The following is an 18,260-nucleotide window of genomic DNA, read 5'->3' on the forward strand; positions in this document are numbered from 1 at the left end:
CAAAAGTACCTGGAAAAGCTATGAGATATGCCCAAGATACTGCCAAGGTGTGAAGGAGACTCAACAGTCCATATTTGAAGGCAGAGGTGAGACACATGGCATAGTCAAAATTATGCTTGAAAAACTCTCAGGAAGGGCTGACATTGGAGATTGACACCTCCGCATCTTTCAGTAATTCTGACAGAACAAGTTTTTCTTCAGCAGTGGAACAGATTGCAGCTCTTTCAGCTGAGCAGAGATGAAGTAGTTGGCTGAGTTTAGCAGCCATGTTGCAGGAAAATTATGTACCTTTAAACATGAGAATCACACCCAGCACAGCAATATGCTCACTCTACAAGAAGCATAAGGACATGGGGACTGCATGAGAGAATGGAAGCTAGGGATGAGAGACTCCTAAATGCTGCTTATTCAGACCATTAAATGCAATAGTGAGTGGTATCACCTACTTTCCATAATGAAATCTGCCTCCTTCCAGTTCTCAGCCTCTCTCTCTTGCTCCACCTCTCTCCATCTCTCCCTGTTTCCATTCTCTCTCTCCATCACCACCCCAGCTACGTACAGTGAGATGCGTCTGCACAGGAAGGATTCACATACAATGCAATTCCAGTTTACCTCACCATGTGAAGGCTCAAAGATGAGTAAGCCTTGCTTCTCAACAAGTTCCTGGATAAGTGAGAGAGAAAACTATGTAAACAAATGTCTAATAGGTCCACTAGTAAGCGTAAGCTTAGAGATACAAAGCTCATCTTCACCCTGAGGAAGACAGAGATTCTTCAAGAAAAACAAAGTGTTCTAGCACAGCCCACCATCCTGAACAATCAGTGCCGACGCCCCACAGCAGCAGTCTCTTCCTTCCTATTGAACTTGGGAAAGTCTTAAAATGGATAGCAGCAAAAATGGCATCTTTTATTTACAAAGATTTGACAGTAGTTTCTCCATCCTTTTCAAGGGGTTGGGTGAAAAAATTGCAGAAGAGATTGAGTTTTGCATGAAGTTGGCAGATTTGGGAACTAGACTATGCAAGCAAGCCAACTTCTGATTCCATGCTCCATATCTCACTGCCTCTGAAGCAGAGAGCCATTAACAAAATTTTTAAAGCTTATTACTCCTAGAATAATATTGTATTGACAGCAACTGTAATCAGTGATTCATGTAACTACAAAGAGAAAGGAATGTGCAAAGCTTCAAGCATTAGAGGCTCCTAAAATGATGCTAATGGAAGCATAAGTCTTATGTCAAGGACCACCTCATCTATGGGAATATCAGGTCTCTTTTTTCAGCTTTGTTGATGTATAATTGACAAATAAGATACTTAAAGTGTACATCACGATGATTTGACATACAGGTAATACATTGTGAGAGAATTCCCCTCATTTAGAGAATTAATACATACCTCTATCACTTCACTTTTTTTTTTTTTTTTTTTGGTGAGAACATTTAGGCTCTATTTTGTTAGAAAATTTCAATTATACAATACATTTTTATCAACTATAGTCATCATGTTATGCATTAGATTTTCAGATCTTACTCATCTTATGGCTGAAAGTTTGTACTCTTTTATCAAACTCTCCCTAATGTCCCCACCCGCCCCACCCTCTGGCCACCACTTCAGGTCTTTACTTACAACCTTATTCCCACTTCCATGTAGCAAGGTCAGATGTACAATATCAGTTCCTTTGCTCTTTTGGAGTTGTTCCTCCAACCACGTGGGACCTCACTTCTGCCCTCTGACCTCCAATACCCCTTTGGGAACACTTGGAGAACAGGATCCTGACTTAGGAGTCTCTCGTTTGAGAGGTAGTACAGTGCGGCATGGAAGCTTCAGTTCCAGCACAGGCCTTGAACTAGCCAAACGATTCAGGTAAATTCTCTGGGCCTCCGTCTCATCATCTTTAAAACGGAACTAATAAACCCAGAATAAGCATTATCGTAAGTATCCCTGAAATCCAGCCACTGACTTGTTCCATCAACAAGTTCAGGGTCTTTACCTGCTGTCTCCAGGAACAGAAAGGGGAATGTGCCCAGGATTGTGCCAGTCTGAGTACCAAAAAGGTACCAAATCAGTAGCCTTGTGGAGAGAGACACCCTTCCTGACCAACCCCAGCTAGCCACTTGTAGAAAGCATACAAGAAACCGTGTCTTCCGTTCTTGTTGTTCACTCACTAAGTTGTGTCAGACTCTCTGTGACCCCATGGACTGCAGCTCACCTGGCCTCCCTGTCCCTCACCATCTCCTGGAGTTTGCCCAAGTTCATGTCCTTTGAACTGGTGGTATCATCCAACTATCTCATCCTCTGTCGTCCCCTTCTACTCCTCCTGCCCTCAATCTTTCCCAGCATCAGGATCTTTTCCAATGAGGTGGCTCTTCACATCTGGTGGCCAAAGTATTGGAGCTTCAACTTCAGCATCAGTCCTTCCAATGAATATTCAGGGTTCATTTTCCTTTAGGAATGACTGGTTTGATCTCCTTGCAGTTGAACGGACTCTCAAGAGTCTTCTCCAGCACTGTAGTTCAAAAACATGAATTCTTTGGTGCTCTGCGTTTCTTTACGGGCCAACTCTCGCATTCATACTTGACTACTGGAAAAACCATAGTTTTGACTATATGGGCCTTTATTGGCAAAGTGATGTCTCTGCTTTTTAATACAGAGGTTTTAAATTAGGTTTTAAAACCTAATGTCTAGGTTTGTCTTCTGACTCTACATCAACTGCTCTGCCCACTCTACCTCAGAGTTCAAACCCCTTAGTATGGGGTATAGGTCCCCACTGATTGATCTTGATTTTCTTGTCTTGCTGTCAATCTGCACTATTTTATGCAAAATTTTGTGGCCTCCTTACTGTGTCTCATTCTCTTTGTACCATCCATAAGCCTTTCCATCTTGTACATAACCATCTGACAAAACTCTAATTGTTCTTTATCAGTTCAGTTCAGTTCAGTTCAGTCGCTCAGTCGTGTCCAACTCTTTGTGACCCCATGAATCGCAGCACACCAGGCCTCCCTGTCCATCACCAACTCCCGGAGTTGACTCAAACTCATGTCCATCGAGTCAGTGATGTCATCCAGCCATCTCATCCTCTGTCGTCCCCTTCTCCTCCTGCCCCCAATCCCTCCCAGCATCAGGGTCTTTTCCAATGAGTCAACTCTTAACATGAGGTGGCCAAAGTATTGGAGTTTCAGCTTTAGCATCATTCCTTCCAAAGAAATCCCAGGGCTGATCTCCTTCACAATGCACTGGTTGGATCTCCTTGCAGTCCAAGGGACTCTCAAGAGTCTTCTCCAACACCACAGTTCAAAAGCATCAATTCTTCGGCGCTCAGCTTTCTTCACAGTCCAATTCTCACATCCATACATGACCACAAGGAAAACCATAGCCTTGACTAGACGGATCTTTGTTGGCAAAGCAATGTCTCTGCTTTTGAATATGCTATCTAGGTTGGTCATAACTTTCCTTCCAAGGAGTAAGCGTCTTTTAATTTCATGGCTGCAATCACCATCTGCAGTGATTTTGGAGCCCAAAAAAATAAAGTCTGACACTGTTTCCACTGTTTCCCCATCTATTTCCCATGAAGTGATGGGACCGGATGCCATGATCTTCATTTTCTGAATGTTGAGCTTTAAGCCAACTTTTTCACTCTCCACTTTCACTTTCATCAAGAGGCTTTTGAGTTCCTCTTCACTTTCTGCCATAAGGGTGGTGTCATCTGCATATCTGAGGTTATTGATATTTCTCCCAGCAATCTTGATTCCAGCTTGTGCTTCTTCCAGCCCAGCGTATCTCATGATGTACTCTGCATATAAATTCAATATACTCTGCATATAAGTTCAATATCAGGGTGACAATATACAGCCTTGATGTACTCCTTTTCCTATTTGGAACCAGTCTGTTGTTCCATGTCCAGTTCTAACTGTTGCTTCCTGACCTGCATACAGGTTTCTCAAGAGGCAGGTCAGGTATTCCTATCTGTTTCATAATTTTCCACAGTTTATTGTGATTCACACAGTCAAAGGCTCTGGCATAGTCAATAAAGCAGAAATAGATATTTCTCTGGAACTCTCTTGCTTTTCTGATGATCCAGTGGATGTTGGCAATTTGATCTCTGGTTCCTCTGCCTTTTCTAAAACCAGCTTGAACATCTGGAGGTTCATGGTTCACATATTGCTGAATCCTGGCTTGGAGAATTTTGAGCATTACTTTACTAGCGTGTGAGATGAGTGCAATGTGCAATAGTTTGAGCATTCTTTGCCATTGCCTTTCTTTGGGATTGAAATGAAAACTGACCTTTTCCAGTCCTGTGGCCACTGCTGAGTTTTCCAAATTTGCTGACATATTGAGTGCAGCACTTTCACAAAATCATCTTTCAGGATTTGAAAGAGCTCAACTGGAATTCCATCACCTCCACTAGCTTTGTTTGTAGTGATGCTTTCTAAGGCCCACTTGACTTCATATTCCAGGATGTCTGGCTCTAGGTCAGTGATCACACCATCGTGATTATCTGGGTCATGAAGATCTCTTTTGTACAGTTCTTCTGTGTATTCTTGCCACCTCTTCTTAATCTCTTCTGCTTCTGTTAGGCCCATCCCATTTCTATCCTTTATTGTGCTCATCTTTGCATGAAATGTTCCCTTGGTATCTCTAATTTTCATGGCGAGATCTCTAGTCTTTCCCACTCTATTGTTTTCCTCTATTTCTTTGCACTGATCATGGAGGAAGGCTTTCTTATCTCTCCTTGCTATTCTTTGGAACTCTGCATTCAGATGCTCATATCTTTCCTTTTCTCCTTTGCTTTTGCTTCCCTTCTTTTTACAGCTATATGTAAGGCCTCCTCAAACAGCCATTTTGCTTTTTTGCATTTCTTTCCCATGGGGATGGTCTCTGTCTCCTGTACAATGTCATGAACCTCCATCCATAGTTCATCAGGCACTCTGTCTAGCAGATCTAGTCCCTTAAATCTATTTCTCACTTCCCCTGTATAATCATAAGTGATTTGATTTAGGTCATACCTGAATGGTCTAGTGGTTTTCCCTACTTTCTTCAATTTAAGTCTGAATTTGGTAATAAGGAGTTCATGATCTGAGCTACAGTCCTTTCCCGGTCTTGTTCTTGCTGACTGTTTAGAGCTTCTCCATCTTTGGCTGCAAAGAATATAATCAATCTGATTTTGGTGTTGACCATCTGGTGATATCCATGTGTACAGTCTTCTCTTGTGTTGTTGGAAGACGGTGTTTGCTATGACCAGTGCGTTCTCTTGGCAAAACTCTATTAGTCTTTGCCCTGCTTCATTCCGTATTCCAAGGCCAAATTTGCCTGTTACTCCAGGTGTTTCTTGACTTCCTACTTTTGCATTCCAGTCCCCTATAATGAAAAGGACATCTTTTTGGGGTGTTAGTTCTGAAAGGTCTTAGAGGTCTTCATAGAACTGTTCAACTTCAGCTTCTTCAGCGTTACTGGTTAGGGCATAGACTTGGATTACTGTGATATTGAATGGTTTGCCTTGGAAACGAACAGAGATCATTCTGTCATTTTTGAGATTGCATCCAAGTACTGCATTATGGACTCTTTTGTTGACCATGATGGCTACTCCATTTCTTCTGAGGGATTCCTGCCCACAGTAGTAGATATAATGGTCATCTGAGTTAAATTCACCCATTCCAGTCCATTTTAGTTTGCTGATTCCTAGAATGTCGACATTCACTCTTGCCATCTCTTGTTTGACCACTTCCAATTTGCCTTGATTCATGGACCTGACATTCCAGGTTCCTCTGCAATATTGCTCTTTACAGCATTGAACCTTGCTTTTATCACCAGTCACATCCACAGCTGGGCATTGTTTTTGCTTTGGCTCCATCCCTTCATTCTTTCTGGAGTTATTTCTCCACTGATCTCCAGTAGCATATTGGGCACCTACCGACCCAGGGAGTTCCACTTTCAGTATCCTATCATTTTGCCTTTTCATACTGTTCATGGGGTTCTCAAGGCAAGAATACTGAAGTGGTTTGCCATTCCCTCCTCCTTGGACCACATTCTGTCAGACCTCTCCACCATGACCCGTCTCTCTTGGGTGGCCCCACAGGGCATGGCTTAGTTTCATTGAGTTGGACAAGGCTGTGGTCCCTGTGATCAGATTGGCTAGTTTTCTGTGATTATGGTTTCAGCATGTCTGCCCTCTGATGCCCTCTCGCAACACCTACGGTCTGACTTGTGTTTCCCTTACCTTGGACTTGGGGTATCTCTTCAGGGCTGCTGCAGCAAAGCTCAGTCGCTGCTCCTTACCTTGGACCAGGGGTATCTCCTCACTGCCGCCCCTCCTGACCTTGAACGTGGAGTAGCTCCTCTCAGCTCTCCTGTGCTGCACAGCCGCTGCTCCTCGGACGTGGGGTAGCTCCTCTCGGTCGCCGCCCCTGACCTCGAGCGTGGGGTAGCTCCTCTCGGCCACGCTTCTGTGTGGTCCGTCGCAGCGAGCGCGCTTCTGCGCGGTTTTTATAGCTCAAACTCAAGTGACAGTTCTCTAATGAAGCCTTTCTTGATAGCCTTGAGGGTGGGCTCTCTCCCTTATGGTGTTCCCTTGGACTTTTTACTTCTCTCAAAGCACTTAGACATCTTGCTTTGTGTCATGATTGCATGTCGGTAGACTGCAAATTCCTTAGATCTATCCCAGTAACCAGGGTAAATTCTTCCATAAATAGTTTCAGTCTCAGGAAAACACTGCAAGAATCAAGATAGACTAGGCTCTGCCAGAATTTAGGAAACAACATTGCAGTGTTTCACTCAACACAAGTTTATCACATCACACTAGGGTTTCCCTGGTAGCTCAGTTAAAAAAATCTTCCTGCCGATGCAGGGGAGGTGGGTTCGATCCCTTGCTATGGAAGATCCCACATGCTGCGGAGCAACTAAGCCTATGAGCCACAACTACTGAGACTGTGCTCTAGAGCCTGGGAACTGCAACTACCACACTGAAGCCCACATGCCCTAGAGCCCATGCTCCTTAACAAGAGAAGCACTACAATGAGAAGCCCTTGCACAGCAACTACAGAGTAGCCCCCAGCTTGGCCACAACTAGAGAAAACTCCGCCCAGCAACAAAGACCCAGCACAGTCAAAAATACAAAATAAATAAAAACAATTATTCTTTAAAAAAAGAATCTCACACGAAATGCTCAGTGCAAATTGTAAGTAGGCTTCCATGATAATTTCTCAAGAATTAAGAAACATGCAGGATCAATCTCAGATAGATTTACCAGAGCATCTGTGATGCGTGCAAGGGACGTGAATGTGGAGAGCCAGTCCAGCACTGGCCCTTCAGTTTTCTACCCAGGGGTAACTCATGCCGTTTCTTCTCACATTTCACTGACCATGGCAAGTCACATGGCTACGTTTACTGTTAGGGCTGAATGGAGAAGGGTGATCCTTCCATGTATCTGGAAGGAAGAGGAAAATCATAATATGGATGAATGTCTTAATGATACTACCACACATACCACAGTCTCTCACCCTTGACTTTGACCCATCTTGTCTCCTGTAACTGGCATACTGCACCCACCTTGGTTGCCCTTCATCTGAATAGCTTCTTCTCATCCAGATGTTCTCATTTAGAGTTCCTCTAAAGACTTTCTTGGCCCTACCCTGAACTTACAACCATTACCACCTCCAAACCTGGATAGAATGTCCCTGCAATGTGTCCCAGTAACACCCGATAACTCCAAGGGAACACGGTCAGACCACTGAGTTGTGTTGCAGGTACTGTCGTTTGGCTTTTATTTGACTCCTTCCCACTAAACCAGAAACTGGCAAACCAGAGCCCAAGAGTAATTCCAGTCTGCTGCTGGTTTTTGTACATAGAACCCATCATGCTCGTTTATTTACACATTGCCTATGGCTGCTTCTACCCTACAGCAGAGTTGGATATTGATACAGAGCCCATCAGGCCCCGAAGCCTAAAATATTTACTATCTGGCCCTATAAGAAAAACTTGGTCAGTCCCTGCACTAGACCAAAGCCCTTTGAGAATGAGGGTTACTTTCTGAGGACCTCCTATAACCCAGCACTTAACAGAATAATTGACTCACATTCAGCATTTGATAACCATTGCTTGGATAACTGAAGAGTGGGCACACAAACGTTCACTGAATTAAAATCACTTTCAAGAACAAAGGACAGAAAAACCAGGGAACAGAGAGCATCCTAACTTCAATTTTTGGCAAAACAAACTCTTATACATTCTCTGTTACAGTACGTATCCTATCACTTTTTAACAAGTGAGTAAGTACTGGGAACCAACATTAATCCTCTAAGTGTCAAGGCAACTCGAATTTGCCACAGTCTAGTTAAAACAAATTAAGCAACTGCGACACTTACCAAATGCTTTAAAATTACAAAATTACTAAATCCACATTCATTTGCTCTGTAGAATATTTCATTCTCTTTGATTAACAAATCTGACTTAAATGAGGTACAGACCTTTCACACAGTATTGTACCGTTTTCAAAAGTACCACAACCGGTATGAATTGCCTCCAAGCTGAGTGTCTGTGAGGTAACGTCAGTACACTGGCTCAGAGCTTCTAGAAGTAAACACACAGTGTCTGGGCCCTGGTGATTTTGCAGTATATGGGGGAAAAAGGTCTTAAAATACAGACAAATCTGGAAAGTACAGCATCCCAGCTTGTTTATAACAGCAATTTCAGCTAGTACAGATCCACAATTTATTTGCAAACAGATTAATTAATGTTTCAGCAGCTGTTTGCAGCCAGTCTGTGATCTTACTGAGCACAGATGACACTTTTTTCCTCTTCTATTCCATAGGGGCAATTTCAGCAACATTTAGATTAGGTTTTTATTATATCAGCCCACATGATAAAATGAGTTGAATCCTGAAGCAGCCAAACTGGCTTTACAAGATCCCCAGGCCTCCCTGTCTCTAGTGATTCCCCCACGCCACCTTTCCTGGGCTTCCTTTTTATTATGCCCCCCGAATGCCAGTGTGCAAACAGATCTGCCAGATCAAAACCTGACATTTTAAAAAATTGGGTTTTTTTCCTTCTACTTTCGGGTCCCTTAGGGTTAGTGTTCAGCAATGTGTACCACTGGGTGTAATAAAAGCAAATGCCTGAATATTTTTTCAGTAACCTGACAGAGAATAAACAAAGAGAGGAACAAATGCCAAAGAACTTACAAGAAACACCATGTAAGCCGGGTAGATGGTTCCCGACAAAGCAGTGCAGCTCTTCTGATGGTATTTCTCTTCTTGGAGGAAAAAGAAACAGGGAAGACGAGACAAAATCCCCAAAGCCTCACTAGGCTAAATTTCCTTCCTCTCCTTTGAACAGACTACACAGATTTTGTTGACTAATTGAGATCAATCCCAGTTGTAAATCGCCTCACTATCCTACAGCTTTAATTAAGCTACCAGAGGGAGCTGTTTATCAATTAACACTTGTTACAAATTATTAGTAATTATATGGACTTTGTGTGTATATACCATAGCCTGCAAGACCAAAACCACTTCCTGGTTGTTAGGGAAACAAATCGAATAGTTAATGGGCTGTTTGGATGAAGGCACCAGTTATCACCATAATTACAGAACTCCTTTTCTGGCAGAAAAATGTAAGGTAAGTTCCAGCACTATCAGCACTAGTTAAATAAACACCATTTTAACTGTTTGTTTCGTCAGGGCTTTGCCAGATTGTATTAACTGGTGGACATTCTGATATGGATTTCGGGTCTGTATTTACTTTTCTGAGGAACAAAATAATGAAGATGGGAATGTTAGGTAAAAGTTGATAATGTATTCAAGCATTAAAGCTACCTATTGTGGTCTGCACTGCATTCTGTGATAATTTTAATTGGCTTAATTGAGATGCGCAAGCCTGATTAATGTTTAATTCCTTTATATTAAAAAAAAAGAGTCAAGTAGTTCGACATTTCTTCAATTATGTTGGATCTTTCTAGACTTCAAAGGAATGTTACATTAGACAGCTAGATACGGGCGAACTGATTAAAGAATAAAGACTGCTCATTATAATCTAAGAGTACAAAATTGGTTTGTGTAGCCTTTGAAAGTCAAAATTATGAGCTAAAACTTGAGCTACAGTAATTAACCCAATTTATAGTCATTCTTGCTTATCTATTTGCTTATGATTAGTAATTTAAAATGATCCATGAGATTGATTTACAGATCTAACACCCATTCAGGGACCCAAAATGTTTTGTTCATTAATCTTAAAAATGTTGGAGGAATGTATTTAGTAGCATTGGTAAACACCCATCAGTCAGTAAAAAAAAAAAAGGATAAAAACATTTTATAGTCAACATCATTATTCTAGATGATAAAATACTAAAATATTTGTATGATGCAATCTACTTGCAAAAAATTTTAATTTAACTTGCATTTTCTGTGGCTCACTAGAAAAAAAGAAATCAGTATAAAGTGTGGATTTCTTAAGGTTCAGATCAGATCAGTCTCTCAGTCGTGTCCAACTCTTTGTGACCCCATGAATCACAGCACACCAGGCCTCCCTGTCCATCACCAATTCCCGGAGTTCACTCAGACTCACGTCCATCAAGTCAGTGATGCCATCCAGCCATCTCATCCTCTGTGGTCCCCTTCTCCTCCTGCCCCCAATCCCTCCCAGCATCAGAGTCTTTTCCAATGAGTCAACTCTTCACATGAGGTGCCCAAAGTACTGGAGTTTCAGCTTTAGCATCATTCCTTCCAAAGAAATCCCAGGGCTGATCTCCTTCATAATGGACTGGTTGGATCTCCTTGCAGCCCAAGGGACTCTCAAGAGTCTTCTCCAACACCACAGTTCAAAAGCATCAATTCTTCGGCGCTCAGCCTTCTTCACAGTCCAACTCTCACATCCATACATGACCACAGGAAAAACCATAGCCTTGACTTGACGAACCTTTGTTGGCAAAGTAATGTCTCTGCTTTTGAACATTCTATCTAGGTTGGTCATAACTTTCCTTCCAAGGAGTAAGTGTCTTTTAATTTCATGGCTGCAGTCACCATCCGCAGTGATTTTGGAGCCCAGAAAAATAAAGTCTGACACAGATGAGCTCGATAAAGGACAGAAATGGTATGGACCTAACAGAAGCAGAAGATATTAAGAAGAGATGGCAAGAATACACAGAAGAACTGTACAAAAAAGATCTTCACGACCCAGATAATCACGATGGTGTGATCACTCACCTAGAGCCAGACATCCTGAAATGTGAAGTCAAGTGGGCCTTAGAAAGCATCACTACAAACAAAGCTAGTGGAGGTGATGGAATTCCAGTTGAGCTATTCCAAATCCTGAAAGATGATGCTGTGAAAGTGCTGCACTCAATATGCCAGCAAATTTGGAAAACTCAGCAGTGGCCACAGGACTGGAAAAGGGCAGTTTTCATTCCAGTCCCAAAGAAAGGCAATGCCAAAGAATGCTCAAACTACCGCACAATTGCACTCATCTCACACGCTAGTAAACTAATGCTCAAAATTCTCCAAGCCAAGCTTCAGCAATATGTGAACCGTGAACTTCCTGATGTTCAAGCTGGTTTTAGAAAAGGCAGAGGAACAAGAGATCAAATTGCCAACATCTGCTGGATCATAGAAAAAGCAAGAGAGTTCCAGAAAAACATCTATTTCTGCTTTATTGACTATGCCAAAGCCTTTGACTGTGTGGATCACAAGAAACTGTGGAAAATTCTGAAAGAGATGGGAATACCAGATCACCTGATCTGCCTCTTGAGAAATTTCTTAAGGTTACCAACTCTTAATTTCTCTGACAAACATGTTTTTTAAAGGAATATAGATTAAAATGTTCTATGCAGTGGCATTAGTTTATATGTATCACTAATACTTCTACTAGAGTCACCTCTCTGACACGCATGTATTTTCCAAAGTGTTCTAAGTTCATTTCAGGAGTTGGGATTACAACAGCTTATGGTAGAAGTTGGGTCAGGAACCCTTGGGGAATCAGGAGATAGTATGGATGTATCTGTCAGAAATAAATATTCAGCATGATTAGCACATTTGTTCCAGTAGTCCTGGGCTTCCCTGGTGGCTCAGACAGTAAAGAATCTGCCTGCAATGCAGGAGACCTGGGTTCGATCCCTGGGTTGGGAAGATGCCCTGGAGGAGGGCATGGCCACCCACCCTAGTATTTTTGCCTGGAGAATCCCCATGGACAGAGGAGCCGGGCAGGCTACAGTCCATGAGATCACAAAGAGTCGGATATGACTGAGCAACAAAGCACAGCACAGCAGCACATTTGTTAAAATTTAAGCATCTCCACTACCTCATTGTTAAGAGACAGGAAAACCCCAAGCCTTCCATTTGATCAGGGACACACAGAAACCGGGGTCAGAGAGAAAAATGTAACTCACACTTTTGGGGCTTCTTTCCTCTACAGAAAACACAAACCACTTCATCAGGTCTTCATTCAGGAGAGTTCAGGGGCTCAGAGCAAGTTATGTTTTCTGGGACATTTTTGTATTATGACTCTATGTGAGTGAATGAGTTATGTAACAGCATTTTCCAAAGTGGTTTTCATGGAACACAAATTCATCTAGATGATCCATAAAAAGGGGATTCCACAGAGAAGTAAGTCTGGGAAATTTTGCACTATATCCTTTTCTTGAAAAGTGATAATACCATATTTGGCAGAAAACAACAAAGTTCTGTAAAGCAATTATCCTTCAATTAAAAAATAAATTATTTTTTTGAAGTTGCAATACCCACTAGCATATTCAATACTCCTGAAATATTTCACCTGAAGCTGAATCTCCAAAAATTTGGCTATCTAATGTGAAGGGCCAACTCATTGGAAAAGACCCTGATGCTGGGAAAGATTGGAGGTGAAAGGAGAAGGGAGAGGCAGAGGATGAGATGGTTAGATAACATTGCCAAATCAATGGACATGAATCTGAGCAAACTCTGGGAGACAGTAGAGGACAGAGGAGACTGGGGTGCTACCGTCCATGAGGTCACAAAAAGTCAAAAGTTGGAAATGACTTAGCAACTGAACAATGATAACATATATTTCACCACAGAACATTTTTTTCATTGAATGTAATTACTGTTAACCAACATGTATATTGTAATAATATGTATCTAAATAAAGTACTGTTCCTTGTTTTTTTCAGATCAATATTGATCACATATGTTGAAATAATCGAACTTTTCCCATCTCACCTGCCTCATCAAGGGAACAAGATCAAATATCATGGCATATTCTGATGCGCATAACCTTCTGCAATCAAACCCTGGAGACCAGTGAGACTTGCAGTCTCCCATTGTTCCTGGTTACTTACATTGATCTATATTTGTAACTCTATGTCACACATGTTCTAGAGTTTGCAAATGTAAAATAGATATATGAAATGTGTCCAGGAACTGAGGAGGAAAAGATGAATATTTTTTAAGCCTGATGAAAATATGAATCCTAGAAATTTTTTAAAGTGTTAACCAAACAAAATAATAATTCCTTTTTCATTGCCCTGTGAGCTAAATAAGCAAAAGGTAAGGTTCTCGAGAAATAGAAATAAGATATATGTCTATGAGAGTGTGTGTGTGTGTGTGTGTGTGTGTGTGTGTGAGTTCTCTGGTTATATTTACTGAGAGACTAGAAGAAATGATATTTCAGTATTGATGAATCCATCAGCACCCAGATCTTGGTTTCTAAATGCCATTCTTCACCAAAAGGAGTTAGAGCCAACTGAAGAAACAACTAGTTTCAGGACTGGGATAGGATATGTACAAGATAAGTCTACAACATTTTGCTATACTAGAGGGTAACGGAATATTCAAAGACTGATGAAGACAGATCAAAAGGATACAGAACCAGCTTTAAAGGGCTCCCTGCAAGCTAAACCTAGGTCAGTTTGAGCATCCAAATAGGTACTTACAATAACGAATGACAACATAGAAGAGAACAGTCTGTGAGACCATAAATATAAATCAATCAGAAGGGAAAACTTTCCTTGAAGTAAAATTCCAATCAATAAATATAGAAGAAATAATGCAATTCAAAATCACTATTGACAACGACCATGGTAATAATAGTCTCAGGCAAGAATCATTAATGAATGCTAAATTTACTGGGTTATACCTTCCTGAGAAATAAGATGTTTGCATAGTCTCAAAGTATCTCTCCACAAGATACCTACTGATTACCAAAGGAGAAATTATAACTTTATGGTGGAGAAATCTAACCAAGTGATACCATGCTGACCAAGCGATCATTAATGAGACATGACCAGTACTATAGCTGACAGCACATGCAAGCCAACGTGAAGCCGAGACTCAATCACTTCTGTGCTTCTCCTGCCAAAAATTTACACTCCGAATCTAATCATGAGGAAACACCAAATTCAAACTGAGGGACTTTTGAAAAAATAAATATCTTGTACTCTTCAAAAACGTCAAAGTCATGACAAAGAAAAACGATTCCAGATTAAAGAAAACTTTAAAAACATGGCAACCAAATGCAAAGAATAATCTGGATAGAATTTTGAATCAGAATTGTTTTTCTTTTTTTCATAAAGGATGTTAAGAAGATAATTGAAAAGATTTGACTTGGGTTCGTAGGTTAGACAATAATTAATACTGTATCCATGTTAAGTTCCTGATTTTGATAATTATACTGTAGTTCAGTAAGATACTGTCATTGTTTTTAGAAAATACACACCTAAACACATAGGAGTAATGTGGCGTTATTTGTGACATATTTTCAAATGACTCAAAAAAAGATCATGTGTGTGTGTTCAGTTTGTGTGCCTAGAAAGAGAGAATGGTAAAGCATATATGGTAAAAAATAATCATGTTTGGAGGATTGTGAATATAAAAATGTGCTATTTTTGCAATTTTTCCCATAAATCTAAAATTATTTTGAAATTAAAATGAAATAAAACGTTTAAAAAGAAGTGCTATGGTCTTTTAGGAAGGAATGAATGTACTGGGGAAGAAGCCCTGAGATTTGTATACTTCATCAGCTATATGCAAGGTTTTTAGTTAGATTCTCCACGAATGTGTCACCTGCTACTTGAAGGTGGTCCCAGTTGCTTGGCCTCTAAAAACACCTCTCTCTGCTTTCCACCCTCACCCTTTCCAAAGCCCAGGTCCTAATGACTTCCTGCAAGACCTCAACCCTAAAATTCACTCTGCAGCTTCTTCAAATGATTCTTACTTATAGGTATGTGTACCCAGGGCACATGGCAAACACCAGTATCAGCTCTCTCCCTTTCAAAACCCCATTATGTTTTATAATGTGCCCTATTACAGCAACAACAAGCTAGGGAAGGAAAACAATAACCAAACAAACACAAAAGCAAAAAAAAAATGCCTTGCTATGAATGAAACAAGATGGTAATTGCATGCTGTGTTAGTTGCTCAGTCATGTCTGATTCATTGCAACACTATGGACTGTAGCCCTCCAGGCTCCTCTGTCCATGAAATTCTCCAGGCAAGACTACTAGAGTAGGTTGCCATTCCCTCCTCCAGGAGATAGCTAAAAAATGGACACCAAGAAACGGAAAACTTTTTCCATTGGGTCCCTGAGTGTTCAGCAAAACAAACTACCAATATCAGGAAATTAAAGAAAAAGATACCTACCAAGAAGAAATTAAGAGAGAGCACAGACTTCTGGACTAGAACAAACTTTAGCTCCTGCCCTCTCCCTCTTGTGTCTTCATAGACTGAATGCATAAAAAATATATACTCACTGAAGGTGAAAAATTTGAATACAGATTTTTTTTGAGGCATCAAGCCTTTATAAGTATTCTGCAGATTTAAGGATTATTCTATAACTTCCTTTCAGTGAAATCTCTCTAAATAAGGGATGTTACTTATGATGGAAAGCAGATGTCTCCAGAATTGCAAAGAGGGAGTAAGGGTATGATTTCTAGGACTTGTGCAAAGACCTCAAGGAAAAGCACAGCTGGAATTAGAATAACATATCTGTGTTAGGAAACTTAAGTATGAATCAGAATCAAATTGTATTTAATCAGGGGATATTTGGGATTGTAGAGAAGCTAGAAAAAAAAGTTCCTTAAAAATGGGTTCTTATTATGATTTTGCTACTAAACCATTGAAAGCTTTGAATAAGTTATTCAAACATTCTGGGCTTCCACCTCTCTGGCCACTGAATAGAAAACTGTGTGTAGAATGACAAGAAGATATGGGGGGATTAATTAGGAGTCCGTTTCTCTAATCCAAGTGAGGACTGATGGTAGCTAGGGCCAGAATGGTGACCACATAAGTGTCAAGTGAGGGAGCTGAACCAGAGTCAGTAACTCTGCAAGCCTGTGAAAGTATCTTTAGTACCTTCTTCCGACTAAAGGCAAGGGGGAAAACCAAGATTATGTCTTAGGTTCCCTAGGCTATTTATATCAACTGATTCATTCACTCAACAGCAGGCAATGGTTTATTTTACTACGGACCAAGACCTGTGTTAGCTAATAGGACCTGTAGAATGTTAAGTAAGATAGATATCATCTCTGCACCCCAGGAGTTAACACCTACTTGCATTCATGACAAGAAAATCAGCAATTACAGAGCAGTGGAGCAAAGATGTGGTTGGGAAAGTTCAGGAGCTGGGATCACACGTGAGGTCCAAGCAATTCAATTTTGGGAGAATCAGAGAAGACTTGCTATAAGAGTTGACATCTAGACTGAGACCAAAAGAATGAAAAGGTATTACCTGTTAAAGAAAGGTAGGTAGAATGAAAGGAAGATATCTGGGCAGACAGAACAGCAGGTGTTAAGGCTCAGAGAAGAGAAAGATGGCAGACTGGAGGAGCCACAAGTAGTTCAGGATGGAGCAGAGTGTGTAAGGAAGGGGATGAGCCTTGAAGCCCGTGTTAAGAAAGCTGATCTGTATCCTGAAGGCAGTGGGGAGGGTTTGAAAGGTTTAAGCAGGAGAGTAACAGTTATTTGTTCACTGTGGGGTCGCACAGAGTCGGACACGACTGAAGCGACTTAGCAGCAGCAGCAGCAGCAACAAATGATTAACGGCCATCTACCATGTGTCAAAAACTGTTCTACAGACTTCCCTGGTAGAAGAGTGGCTAAGACTCCACACTCCCAATGCACGGGGCCTGGGTTTGATCCCTGGTCAGGAAACTAGATTCCATATGCCACAGATAAAGATCCAGCATGCTACAATAAAGACCCAGTGCAGCCAAATAAATATTTTTTAAAAGCCTGTTCTGAATGCTGGGGAAACAGCAACTAAATACAATCAGATTTGTGTCGAGAACAATTATTCTGGCTACCAAATGGAGAACTGTGTGTAGAATGGCAAGTAGAGAGACAGGGAAACCAGTTAGGAGTTTGTTGCTGTTGTTTAAACATGGATTAGGCTTGGGCCAGGGAGGTGATGGTGTAGGTGGAAAAAACTTAAAGGCTTCAAGATACACTGGCTCCTCAGACAAGAGTTTTTACTGCTGTGCTTAATAATAAGATAAGAAAACTCTGTGATGAATAGTATTTAGTACACTACACACTTCATCTTTGAGGAGAACAGAGTCTTCAAGCCTCCTGGTGAAGCATTAAATTATTGCTTTGACATCCAGCATTTCATCAAGAACTTTACTCAGTTCTTCTGTACTCACCCAGACAAACCATTATTAAAGTACCTGAAATCGGAAAGAACATCAGCCTGCCAGCATACCAGGCCTCCCTCCATGTACAAAAGTAAATACAACTCAGAAAATGTCTGCTAAACATAACCTTTTTCCAAGTCACCAGAAATATTGTTGGCAGCTGTTGGTGACAACTTATTTCATTACATTCTAATGATGTAAACTGCTCCCTCAGGATGATTCAGCTCACTGCAGACAAATGCTTATTGCTTCTTTACTCGGGTAGAACACAAATGATCGCTGAGAAACTCAAACCCAATACTAAGGATTTAAACTCACCTAACAAGCCAGCAGCATTCTGTGGAGAATAAAGACGATTTCACAGGAATACCTTTCCCAGCCCACACCGCATTCTACACCTGCAGGGTATTAACCCAGGTTTCATTTTGAAGCCCAAGGTTTGAGAAACCAAGGGAATTCTTCAGCACGGTTCCAATTCTTCCCTAGTCAGATCTAGGTAATCAATGGATTCTTTACCAACAGCTGTGAGAAGAAATGCCTGAATGAAAACCCCACAATGCCTCCAGTGGGTGGGTGGCTTCAAGGTGTTAAGAGTTAGTTGCTCAGTCATGTCTGACTCTTTGTGACCCCCTGGACTGTAGCCCACCATGCTCCTCTGTCCATGGGATTCTTCAG

The 18,260-nt window shown here is 41.1% G+C and overlaps 1 long non-coding RNA gene across 2 annotated transcripts in view; it reads right to left on the bottom strand.

The window, feature by feature from the left end:
• Window positions 1–17,999, bottom strand: part of LOC129656151 (uncharacterized) — a 36,472-nt gene extending 18,473 nt beyond the window's left edge. Inside the window, exon 1 of one of the 2 annotated variants that reach the window (XR_008716233.1) lies at window positions 17,904–17,999. This is a non-coding gene — a long non-coding RNA (uncharacterized LOC129656151). Of the gene's footprint in view, window positions 1–9,171; window positions 9,302–17,903 lie in introns of those variants that run through there. The other variant, XR_008716234.1, reaches the window with a different exon arrangement.
• Window positions 18,000–18,260: the final 261 nt, after the last annotated feature.

Source organism: Bubalus kerabau, chromosome 6 (genome assembly GCF_029407905.1).
Source record: "Bubalus kerabau isolate K-KA32 ecotype Philippines breed swamp buffalo chromosome 6, PCC_UOA_SB_1v2, whole genome shotgun sequence".
Lineage (NCBI taxonomy): Eukaryota > Metazoa > Chordata > Mammalia > Artiodactyla > Bovidae > Bubalus > Bubalus kerabau.